Genomic DNA, 11,157 nt, shown 5'->3' on the forward strand with positions numbered 1-11,157 from the left:
AGAAAATATGCCATGCAAGGTGGGTCTCAACTACCAGGGTTCAAGACAAATTCCAGGACATCACGACATATGGGCTAAGCAATATGCTTCATTAGGGAAAGGGCAAGCTTACCAAGCTAAGGGTCTATAAAAGAAGTGAAAGCAGTCTTCTGTCTTCTGACCCTCCCCTGTTCCCACAAAGAGATATGCGGGGGTCAGAGTGCTGCTGGGCACACAGTGTGGGTCTGTGTGGCAGTGGAGGCCCCCACCCCGCCTGTCACTCTTTCCTGACATAGCACCAGAACAAACATGACCACGTTTCCAGGCGGCCTGGATCTGCCAGCTGTTTACAGGAGGTGACTGAAAATGCCAGCTGCCAGACCTTGTGACCCACGAGATATTAGAGGACCTCTCATCAGAAAAACAGCCAGGGGACCCACGAACTTAGTTTGAATGCAGCTCCTCCTATAAGAAGAAGGTGGGAAACCCACCAAGACCACCACCTGGTCCAGCTGACTCAATGTCCAAGCAACTAGCATTAGGATCTGGGGTCATTTTTGGACCATTCTGGTCATGGCATCACATGAGGAAACTGAGGCTCAGAGCATTTAAGGCATGTGGGCAAGATCACATAGTTAGCAGGTGAGAACATCCAGACTCTAAGTCAGGCTCTTCCCACCACACCACGTTGTGTGAGCATTGAGTTCGTCTAAAGCTGGTGTGTACCCCAGAAAAGGTCATGTTCTTTTAACCCATTCCTGTGGGTGCAGACCTGTTGTAGGTGGGACCTTTCGGTTAGGTTAATTCAATTAAGACCCCATTCAAGGTGGATCTTAAGCCTTTTACTGGAGTCTTTTTTGAGAGGATAGAAGACAGAAAAAGGCCAGAGTGCTCAGAGAAGCTAAGAGATAAGGATACAAATACAGAAGCTGAAAGCAAAGAAACCCAGGAGAAAAGGACAAACAGATGCTGGCCATATGCCTTTCCATGTGACAGAGGTGTCCCAGATGCCGGCAGCCTTTCTTTAGAGACAGTTTCATCCATTGATGTTTTCATTTGAACATTTTCATGGCCTTAAACTATAAACTTGTAGGTTATTAAATCCCCATTGTAAAAGCCAATTTCTGGTATATTGCATTACAGCAGCTTTAGCAAACCCAAACCTTGTCTAACCCATGATCCTCAGTGGTTATGTGTAGGTCCTCATTCTCTCCTGGAGTGGCCCCATGGAATCAGCCCACCTGAGTGGGGGTCTCAGGTTCACAGGGGGGAGGGGGTTCTTGTTCTCTTCAGAGAACAGCATCCAGTTCTCCAGGATGATCGGAAACAAGAAGAGGCTTTGAAGATACCAATGATATAAGCTCACTTTGTGCTCTGCATAACTTAAGATTCTAGATGGTGGGATAACTTCTCTTTCTCTTTAATTTAATTTCCTGGTCTCTGGGGCAAACCTTGGAGGAGAAAAATCTATATTTACTTAGGTAAGTACAGGTACCACTAACACCTCTTCTACTTTTTCCCAGGACGGCAGAAACATTTGCACTAAATTGCCTGAGGATTAGCTCAGTGTAGATAATAAATTCCTCAAGTGAGGTCCTCATGTATGTGCATGTGTGTGTGTGTTGTGCACATACACACACACACACAGATGTTGAACCCTAGGTGGGGTTCCAGGTTGAAAAGACCGGTGGGAGAGGTAAGTGAATGCATGTCTTGCCTTTCACAGGATCCTGAGCAGTTTGGTTTGAGCCATCCCAAGCAGAGCAAAGACTAAACTACAAAACCAGTAGAAAACAAGTGGAACACAGAGTAATATATACTCTATATTTGCTATAATTTTAGGTTCACAGAATTTAGTATAGGGAATCACAAGAGTAGCTGAAATACACATACACACACACCCAGTCACGAGATGGTGTAAAATCTCTCTCTCTCCCACTGATCTGGTTCAAGACATTTCATGATTTATTTGTATCCCTCACCTTTTCTCCTCCCCAGTCCTGGGCAGAGTCATTTACTCGCCCATTTGGTCATATTACTGTCTTGACTCTGTTCAGAAATCTTGAGACTTGCCTCTAAGGATTTATGTGTCCCACTGACTGGTCTCCAGAGAAGAGAGTCACTCTTTGGGTTCTGTTGTTTTCTGGAATCATTTTTGCTATGTCTGAGGACTTGCCGGAGTGAAAGTGCACACAGGTCCTATGGCTTCCACAAGCTGTAAACACAAGGAATACCATGGCAGAAACTGTCAGGGGACGATGACAGTCTCAGAGATGAGGGTGACATTCCAAACAGTGCAAAAGGCACCTGGAGATCCAGCCTGAGAAATTCAGGATGGCACGCTGCCAAAGACTCAGGGACACATGGACAGATGGTCCAAGAGGGCAAATGATGTTGGAGTCGTTTCAGGCATGTATGCTGACCCGCCCAGAAAGCAGTGAGCTGGAGAAGGATGGACGGAGGGACCTGACAGTGGCCTTGTAGTCCTCAACCTGACGGCCTTAATAATGGATGAATAACGTTCAAAAATATTTATTACGGCAATTCATGTTCTCCTGTGCTTGCCTTGCTCAATTTGCAAGTCCGGGGACAAGATCTGGCTGTCTGGGATGACAGGGAGCTAAGATTCCATTCTTTAATCATCCCTTATTTTTAGTCATGGGGACAAGGGAGTTGAATTACTGAAATCCATCTGTCCATAAGAATCATAACAGAAAGACCAGGCCTAGTTGTGTTTTTCACCATCCCTCGAATCCTTTTTTTTTTTTTTTGAGACTAGGTACTCTGAAAAACCAACTTTAAAAAAATCTGGATTTGTTCGTCTGTTTATAATCTCATTTTTGCTTCTTTAGCTTCATCTTCTCCATCATCATCATTAATCCCCAAATGACTTAAGTGCCCCCCACCTGAACACCCACTACCCAGGGGATGTTGGTTTTAAAAGTCATCCTTCTTTTAATAGAGAGCTGTGCAGAACAGCGCGGAGGCTCTGGGGGAGGCGGGGGACTCCGCTCGTCATGGAATTCCGAGAGCGAGCTTGGGATCGGGAATCGGGCAGTCAGCAAAGGCGTCGGGCCTGTTTTCGGAGGCCCGACAGTCCCGGGTGGGGTGTCAGAGGACACTCGGGTCGGGCCGCAGTCGCGGCTTGGCGAGGCTGGCCTTTCCAGAAGGGCGTGTTACCGTGGCTAGCTTCCCATTGGTTCAGGGAGTTTCCTTTGGAATCAGATGAGTAATTATGGCTTTTCTGGCTTCCCACCCCATTTGATTAGCATACTTTACCTAACCCGAGCCAGCAGGAGCTGCCTCAAACTCTCTCTGTCTCTTTCTAGTTAATCTAAGGAGCGTGTTTGACTAGACAGTAAATGTTAATTGCTGAAATAGCTCTGAAAGTGTTTACAGATTCAGACTCCCTCCTTCCCTTTTCAGCTCTCTTTCCCCATCGTTGGTCTTCTTTGTCAATTCATGTGATAATAATTCCTTGATTTTAATCATCCTTTTTACCCTTTCACTTTGGGTCACACTTAGTGACACTCTTAGTGGAAATGACCAAAGTCTGGTAGTTGGGATGGGCAGGAGGCAGCCTTTCCTGCCTGATCAAAGCTACTCGGAGCAGGTATGAGCCTAGAACCTTGCTCTCTTCCCTCCTAAGTCTTCCTACCAGAACAGTGCTTCCCCCCCCCTAATTTAGCCACACAACCTTCACTTGAAACAAAATCTTCGGCAGAATTCCGCTGTTTAAAGCTGCAAGAAGCCTAGCAGCTGGGGGCGGGGAGTGTGGGGGTGCAGGAAAAAAGAGCTTGCACTTCTGACTCCCGGTTCCACCCACCAAGCATGCTGGGAACAAGGCTGAGAAAGCACCGCACCTGCACGCAGCCCCCTCCAGACAAAAGGACATTGTCTTCTTAGCCTTCCCCACCTCCTCACTCCCCCTTCCCCCAACCAGAAAGGACAGTTGCTCCCAAGTAAATGAGCTGAAATTCAAGTAAGACAAATTCCTAGGGGCTGTTTACTTGGTGTTCCATGCCTAACAGGTTCTAGTGTGCCCTCTGGCTGAATTATCCCCCTGGGGGGCCAGGAGACAGCGCGAAGTGGAGCAGGCGTTGGGTGGCAGCCACTGGCTCACAGCCCAGCCGTGTCTGGTGCCCGCCCACCTGCTTGATCCTTCTCTCTGGCAGACAGATTCCTGGCTGTCTTATGTGGGATCTCCTCATGCCATCTCCCCACTTCCATACGGAGTCTGCATCAGAGCAGCATCTCAAATTAGACAGTGGGGCTTTGGGGGAGGAGAGACGTTATAGAAACATTGGCACCCAAGAAAGTCCAGATTTTTTTTTTTTTTAACTCCTGGACAGTGCTTAGCAAACTGCCAGCAGAGAGGGTGGTAGACTCCTGAGGACTGCTAGGGAAGTATGCTGCGGGGAAGCGTGCTGTGCCCAGCCAGGATCCAAGCTCTGCTTCTAGCTCTGCCACGGATGGTTCCGGTGACCCTGGGCAACTGGCTTGACTCCCTAAATTTGGCCCATATTTCCAATAAAATTAAAAGTGGTTCTAAGGTCCCTTCTAACTCAACCCTACTTTTGTTTTTAGTAAGTCTCTGATGGTTACTTCCGGGCAAGCCCTCAATTCACTTCAACACGGTGCCCTGTGTGTTGAATGAAACCAGCCTTGCAACCTTGCCCAGGCTCAGCTGAAATGGAAAGGATGCTGTATTAGTCAGGGTTCTCTAGGGAAACAGAACTGAGAGTAGATATATGTAAATACTGTGATAAGATATTTAATCGACAATAATAAGAATTGTTTCATGCAACTGTGGGGATGGGCCAGTGCAAAGTCCGTAGGGCAGGCTGCAAGCTCAGAACCCTGATGAAGGTTTTCGATGAATTCCCCAGGAGAGGTTGGCTGGCTGAAACAGAGATGAAAATTCTGTCTTCTGATTGATGGAATCATCACTTTTTCTTTTAAGGCCTTCAAATGATTTGATGAGATGCCTGTCATTGTTGATGCCAATCTTCTAAGCTGATTAGATGTAATCAGCCATAGATGCATTCAATTTACTGATGATTTAAGTCCACAAAATGTCCTCACCATAACAGTCAGGCCAGTGCTTGTATGACTGTGCTGGTTTGAAAGGATGTATGTCCTCTAGAAAAGCCATGTTTTAAACAAAATCCCATTTCGTAAAGGCAGAATAATCTCTATTCAATACTGTATGTTTGAAACTGTAATCAGAGCATCTCCCTGGAGATGTGATTTAATCGAGAGTGGTTGTTAAACTGCATTAAGTGATGACATGTCCCCACCCATTTGGGTGGGTTTTGATAAGTTTCTGGAGTCCTATCAAAGAGGAAACATTTTGGAGAATGTAGGAGATTCAGAGACAGCAGAGAATGCTGCAGCACCATGAAGCAGAGAGTCCACGACCTTTGGAGATGAAGAAGGAAAATGCCTCCCGGGGAGCTTCATGAAACCGGAAGCCAGGAGAGAAAGCTAGCAAATGGTGCCGTATTCACCATGTGCCCTTCCAGATGAGAGAGAAGCCCTGACTGTATTCGCCATGTACCCTCTCACTTGAGAGAGAAACCCTGAACTTTATTGGCCTTCTTGAATCAGGGTATCTTTCACTGGACGATCATCACAGATGGACAGGCCAAAAGCAGCTCCTATGACCAAGGAAGCTGGTCACCAGGGAGGTGACTTGTGGTAACTCCATCCAAATGGGGTCCTCCTGTCAATGAAAACCAGATCCTCAGATCCTCGTGTGCAAAGAGGGTGAATGTGAGGTTCTTGCCAAGAACATGCCAGAGCAACCAGAAGAAGACAGAGTCTTGTAAACAAGAGCTGACCACTGTTCACCTTTTCAGGCACTCCTGCGTGCCAACTGTGGGATCATGGCAGTACTGATGTTGAGATGTCTGTCCATGGCACCTTACAGTCAACACCCATCATCTAAGGACAACCAGTAAGAAAGGTGCTTGACTCTGTCTCAGTCTCCACGGGCATCTAATGGGGACAATATTATTCAATCTACCTATCTTCTGGTGCTGTTGTAGAAAGAATTCATATGTGATCACAGAATTCATATGTGATCACGTATGTCGCCATACTTAGGAGTATGCAATGTACTAAATAAACATTTGTCCTTGATACCCAAAATGGCAAAGGGCATGAGATAGCAAATATGGAAATTAAGAACACCAGCTTGGGAATCTGATTTGTTTGGGTTCAGATCCTGACCCTGCCACTTCCTAGACAGTGGCCTTGGACAAATTACCTAGCCTTTCTGTGCCTCAGTTTTCTCATCTGTAAAATGGGATAATAATACCTACTTCTTAGGACTGTTAATCATGTTAATATATGTCAAATACTTAGAACTGTCCTAGCAGTCAGTAAATGCTCAAGACATTTTATTATATTTAATTTAAAATTTTTGTTATTATAATTAAGAGCAACACAGTCCTCTGGCCAGAAGTACATTCAGTGGAATCCCACAGTCCTCCCAAGCAGATGGCAATGAAGTACTTACTGTGGACTTTAGCATTCTTGAAGAGAAATTTGGTATGTCCAGCACATCTCCTCACCTAGAAAATAAAGGTAACCATCAGGACCTGTCCTAAAGACAATCACTGAGTTTCTTCATTTGTGGGACCCCAGGAGAACTCCTTAGTCCATGATTTCCTGAGTCTATACCCTACTATAAAAGGGACAGAGGCACACCTGAGTCACAGACTCATAAAGAGAAGTCAAGGAAACAACTCAAGTTCTAAAGAACTCCTTTGGGGAGGCATGAAGAGTTATTTTTGCTTTAGATAACTTTGAGGAAGGTACTCCCCAACATTTCATTTGCCTTTCATTTTCCTGGTGAGGAACACAGAAATCCCCATCCTTGAGTTCAGAATGAGGTGGAATTTATTTCCACAGTGCAGTTTATGGTTCTCTGCAAAGCCCTTTATTGTTAGAATCTTAGCTCTTGGGAGCTGCAGTTGTCACCGACTCCACCGATGGGTCAGGGATAGGAAAAGCACGCACCCAGTCCCAGGGACCTGGCCCTGCCATTCCTGAGAAAGCATTCCCAACAGGGAAGCCCCAGAGCCTGAAACCCTGGCCCAGGCAGCAGCTATGCATCACTCAGTTGTTTCTGCATAGGTCCTAATTAAAACTTTCCAAAGATGACCATCCAGGTGACCCCACCAGGGGCCCCTCCAGAGCAGGATGGCTGGAGAGGAAGGGGGTGTCCAATGCATTCTGAGTGACTCTTGTGCTTGTTTAGCTACTGGTTGAATTTCCAACACCTGGCTGCCGTGTCTCATCAATGGCAATATTTATGTTCTGCCAGTCTCTGACATCCTTGGCTCTGCGTGTGGATTTCCTAACCCCCAGATGTGATGTGAGCTATGAACTGCACACAGCAGTGACCAGGCCCTGGTATTTGCTCAGTTGGCTTGGTAGCCTTTATCCCTGAAACAGATCCCAAGCCAGCTCTTGGCCTCTGCCACCCCAGACTCAACAGTTGCTTCATGAGCAAGTCCCAAAGACTGCTCTGTACAATCAGTGGTAGGAAATAGCAGAGCGCCATCCTCAAGCCTTACCAAGGATGCCAATGTCACAATCCCAGAAAGGCTGGGTTAGGGAAAGGCGACTAGGAGTCAGTTGGTTGCATTATCCAGCTTAGGTGGCATTAGCCAGCTTGTGTGACCTTGTCACATGGCATAGTCATGCCCTTCAAGGACAGAATTACCCTATCTTCATATGTCAGTAAAGGTAACAAGCATTTAAACATACTTGGTGGAGACTAAAAACATTTTGCATCCTATTTGAGATAGTGTTTAATATTTAGAATTTAAGAAACTCTGATAAATGTATCTTTAGATTGTTTTCCTTCCTTGCTTTATTTTAAATTCGTTTGTGAAACATATTGTACGAACAGGCTTTAAGATGATGACTTCGATTTTTTTTTTTTAATATGCCCATGAATAGGCCAACTAAGACATCCATTTTAGGTGGTTAAGATATACATATGTTAATTGTAAAAATATTTGTATCTTCATATTTTCCTGAAATCAGGAAACTAGTAGCATAAGTCATTACTACAGCAATGCAGATATTTGTAAGAACTTTCTACTTGATATTTTGAGAACATTCACAGTTTCGACAGCTGATCAAATGTTACCTTAGTGTTTAATATTTAGAATTCAAGAATTTTGCTATCTCAATTTGTAGATTTTTTCCTCGATGCCTTAATTTTAAATTTACTGTACAAACACAGGCTTTGCAATGATTATATGGATATTTTATTTAAATATGCTTATGGTTAAGCTAACTAAGATATCCATTTTTTGTGGTTCTAAGTGAATTGTTTTCTTAGAAAAAAAAAAACAGTGGGGAAAAAGATATAATGCAATGCCAAAAAAAAAAATTTGCACCCTAATGTAAACTATGGAATATGATTAATAGTACAATTATAATAATATTCTTTCATCAATTATAACAACTGCACCACACTAATGCAAAGTGTAAATAACCGGGTAAGTATATGGGAACTCTGTATTTTCTGCATGATTTTTATGTAAACCTACAATTTCTTTAATAAAAAATATAAAATTTTAGAAATTAAAAATATTTTGCAGACTTCCCTTTTGTTAACCCCCAAATTTTTGTTTTAAATGTACGATGCTGGCTGAGGTGCACTCTACATGAGGTAAGATACTCCTATCACAAATCCCATCGTACAGCTCAGCAAAGGGCCAGAGCATCACATGAACGCACTTCATTCTCTCCTTCAACAAGTACTGGGGCCAGTATAAAACCCAAACAGCCTGCTACACCACACAGTCAAGATTCTCGAACCAAAACTCAGCCTGCAGTCACAAGATAAGACCCTTCGGCACTGGTGGCCAGAACCCCGATAAGACTTTGAAGAGACCATAAATACAGAATCGGTGTGGGTCCCGAGCAGAAAATCAGCGCGATTCATCCAGGAAACCGAGAACAAAAGCCATAACTCAGTGTGTGCATGCAAGCTCCGGGGGAGAGGGAGGGAAGAGTTTGTCAGAGAGAGAGGTTGGCTTTTAAAGTCTGATTTAGGAGACACTAGGCTCAAAGTCAGGATTGGGGGGGGTTGTGTGTATGGAAGGAACAGGAAGCTGGAAAGGATTGGAACTAACGCAGTGATAACTTCCGACAACACGAGCTGAGCCTCGAACCTCTGGACTCCGGCCTCTCGATGCACCAGCCCCCGAGCGGGGTCTCCCGCGGTGGGCGCCACATGGGCGCGGAGGGGCGGGCCGGGGAGAGGGCGGCCACTCCCAGCGCATCCCTCTGCGGAAAAGCCACCGCCCCTAGACTCGGGACGGTTCTGGAAGAAGTGGGCGGACCCGCTGTTTAGATCCCAGAGCCCGGGCTCTGCCCCCTCCTCCACTTTGAGAGCAAGTCACACGGCTTCCGACCTGCCCCGGACAGATCTTAAAAGTCAAGGAATGGAAACCCCCTCCCCTAAGAGCCAAATCTGACGAGAGTCTGCTGAATCTCCTGTACCCAAATCCCGCGTGGCTGGGACACTTCGTAAGCTTTTCCCTGGGCCCCCCTGTCGCAGTGTCGCCTTTTCTCTCTTGGCTTGGGGTGGAGTGCGGACTTTCACCTCTCAACCGGCCGGGGAAGACCCTCCTCCTGTCCCTAAGCCCCCAATTACACTCATGGGTACTCTTCTTTCCAATGTGTTCTTTGGTTTCGGGGTTGTGCAGGGTTGGAACCAAGAAAAGCACCTGGAAGCCTCTTCTATCCTATCCGTGACTGCCCTGAGGCCGTGTTTTAGTACAGCACCTTCTGTGTCTGGTTGTGTTTGCTTTATTTTATTTTTCTCTCCAGTTAAGTGTCTTTAGCTGTTAAAGGACAGTGGTTCCCAGAGCAGGGATCTTGGCTTCCAGAGCAGGATCCCTGGGTCAGTAGCATCAGCCTCACGTGGGAACTCTGTTAGGCAGATAGATACTCTCCCTGACCCCAGGCCTGCAAGACCAGAAACTTTAGGAGCGGGGCCCAGCATTCTGTGCTTCAGCCGGCCCCTGCAGATGAGGCTAAAGTGTGAGAACCACTGCTAGAGCAAAATGGCAGGCCCACTGGGCTATAAGTCTTAACTATTTTACTCTTTTACCGTTTGTTGCTCTCTTTTGGACTTCTGTAGGTAAACTCTCTTTGCAGAAGCATTCAGGGCTCCTATGAGTTACAGCTCAGTGGTTCTGGGCTTATTATGCATATCGCTGAGTTGAGGTGGGGAGGCGAGGAGGCACAGGAGGGCCAGAATGCAATCTGACCTCCTGGATCTGCCTGCTTTTTTGAGGCTGAGGCAAGTGCGGAAAGATAAGCCCAGCAGCTGTGGGGAGAACGCGGCTCGCTGCGTTGGCGCCTCTGAGCTCCTGAAACTGGGAGGCAGCTGGAGACCTGCTGCGGCTGCGTCTCCCCTTTGGAAACAGAGGAGCTCTGAGGGCGGCAGTGAAGGGTCGCAGCTGAGACTGCTCCCGTGCTTCCCCATTTTCTTTTCATTTTCAGATTCAATTATCCAACATTTCGCACAGCGATCCTCCCTTCGCCCGGAAACGGCACCTCGCTAGCCTTGGAACCGCAGCCACACCTTGCCTGCCCCTTCCGAGGGGCCCTGCATCCGGCTCTCTGTTCTGGGGAGGGGCCTGCCCAGACGCTCCAGGACTGGGGCAGTTCGTTCCTTCCTGCAGGTCGCCTGGCTCACGTTGTCAGCAAGATGCGTGAAGCCGAGGGCAGGTATCTGCGAGGGCGACCTGCAGCTCCCGTGTAACGCCTGGGCTCGGCTAGCAGAGGGCACAGGCTCCCTTAGGAAAGCGGAGCATGTGGGTGTGACCGCAGGGCCTCACCTGGTGACAATGAGTGCACACCTGTTGCCAATGAGTGCAATGGCTGTCAAGACTCCAGCAAGGAAAACTGCCCCGCACCCACCCCACCAAGCAGAGAGAAGAGGCAAGCTCACCTAGCTGCCAAAGTAGAGAAGAAATAGAGATGCAGCCTGGAAGGGCTCGGTTCAGTTCAACGACAAAAAACTCTATTTGAACCGCTCACTTCGTTAGGTGCTGGGAATCCTGAGATGAATACACCAGGGTCCCTGCTTACTCAGAGCTTATGATCAGGAAGCAGGGCACTGGCAAGTAAACACTGAGC

At 46.8% G+C, this 11,157-nt stretch overlaps 1 long non-coding RNA gene across 2 annotated transcripts; it reads right to left on the bottom strand.

Moving 5' to 3' along the window:
• Positions 1-1,817: 1,817 nt before the first annotated feature.
• LOC143660705 (uncharacterized) lies at positions 1,818-11,157 on the bottom strand. 2 transcript variants are annotated; one of them, XR_013164192.1, is made up of 3 exons: positions 10,970-11,157; positions 6,503-6,557; positions 1,818-2,194 (listed from the first exon to the last, which is right to left on the bottom strand). It is a non-coding gene; the product is annotated as an uncharacterized LOC143660705 (long non-coding RNA). The 2 variants fall into 2 exon arrangements; XR_013164191.1 differs by lacking the exon at positions 1,818-2,194 and adding an exon at positions 4,367-5,704 and having other exon boundaries at positions 10,970-11,154.

Source organism: Tamandua tetradactyla, chromosome 17, assembly GCF_023851605.1.
Source record: "Tamandua tetradactyla isolate mTamTet1 chromosome 17, mTamTet1.pri, whole genome shotgun sequence".
NCBI classification, from domain to species: domain Eukaryota; kingdom Metazoa; phylum Chordata; class Mammalia; order Pilosa; family Myrmecophagidae; genus Tamandua; species Tamandua tetradactyla.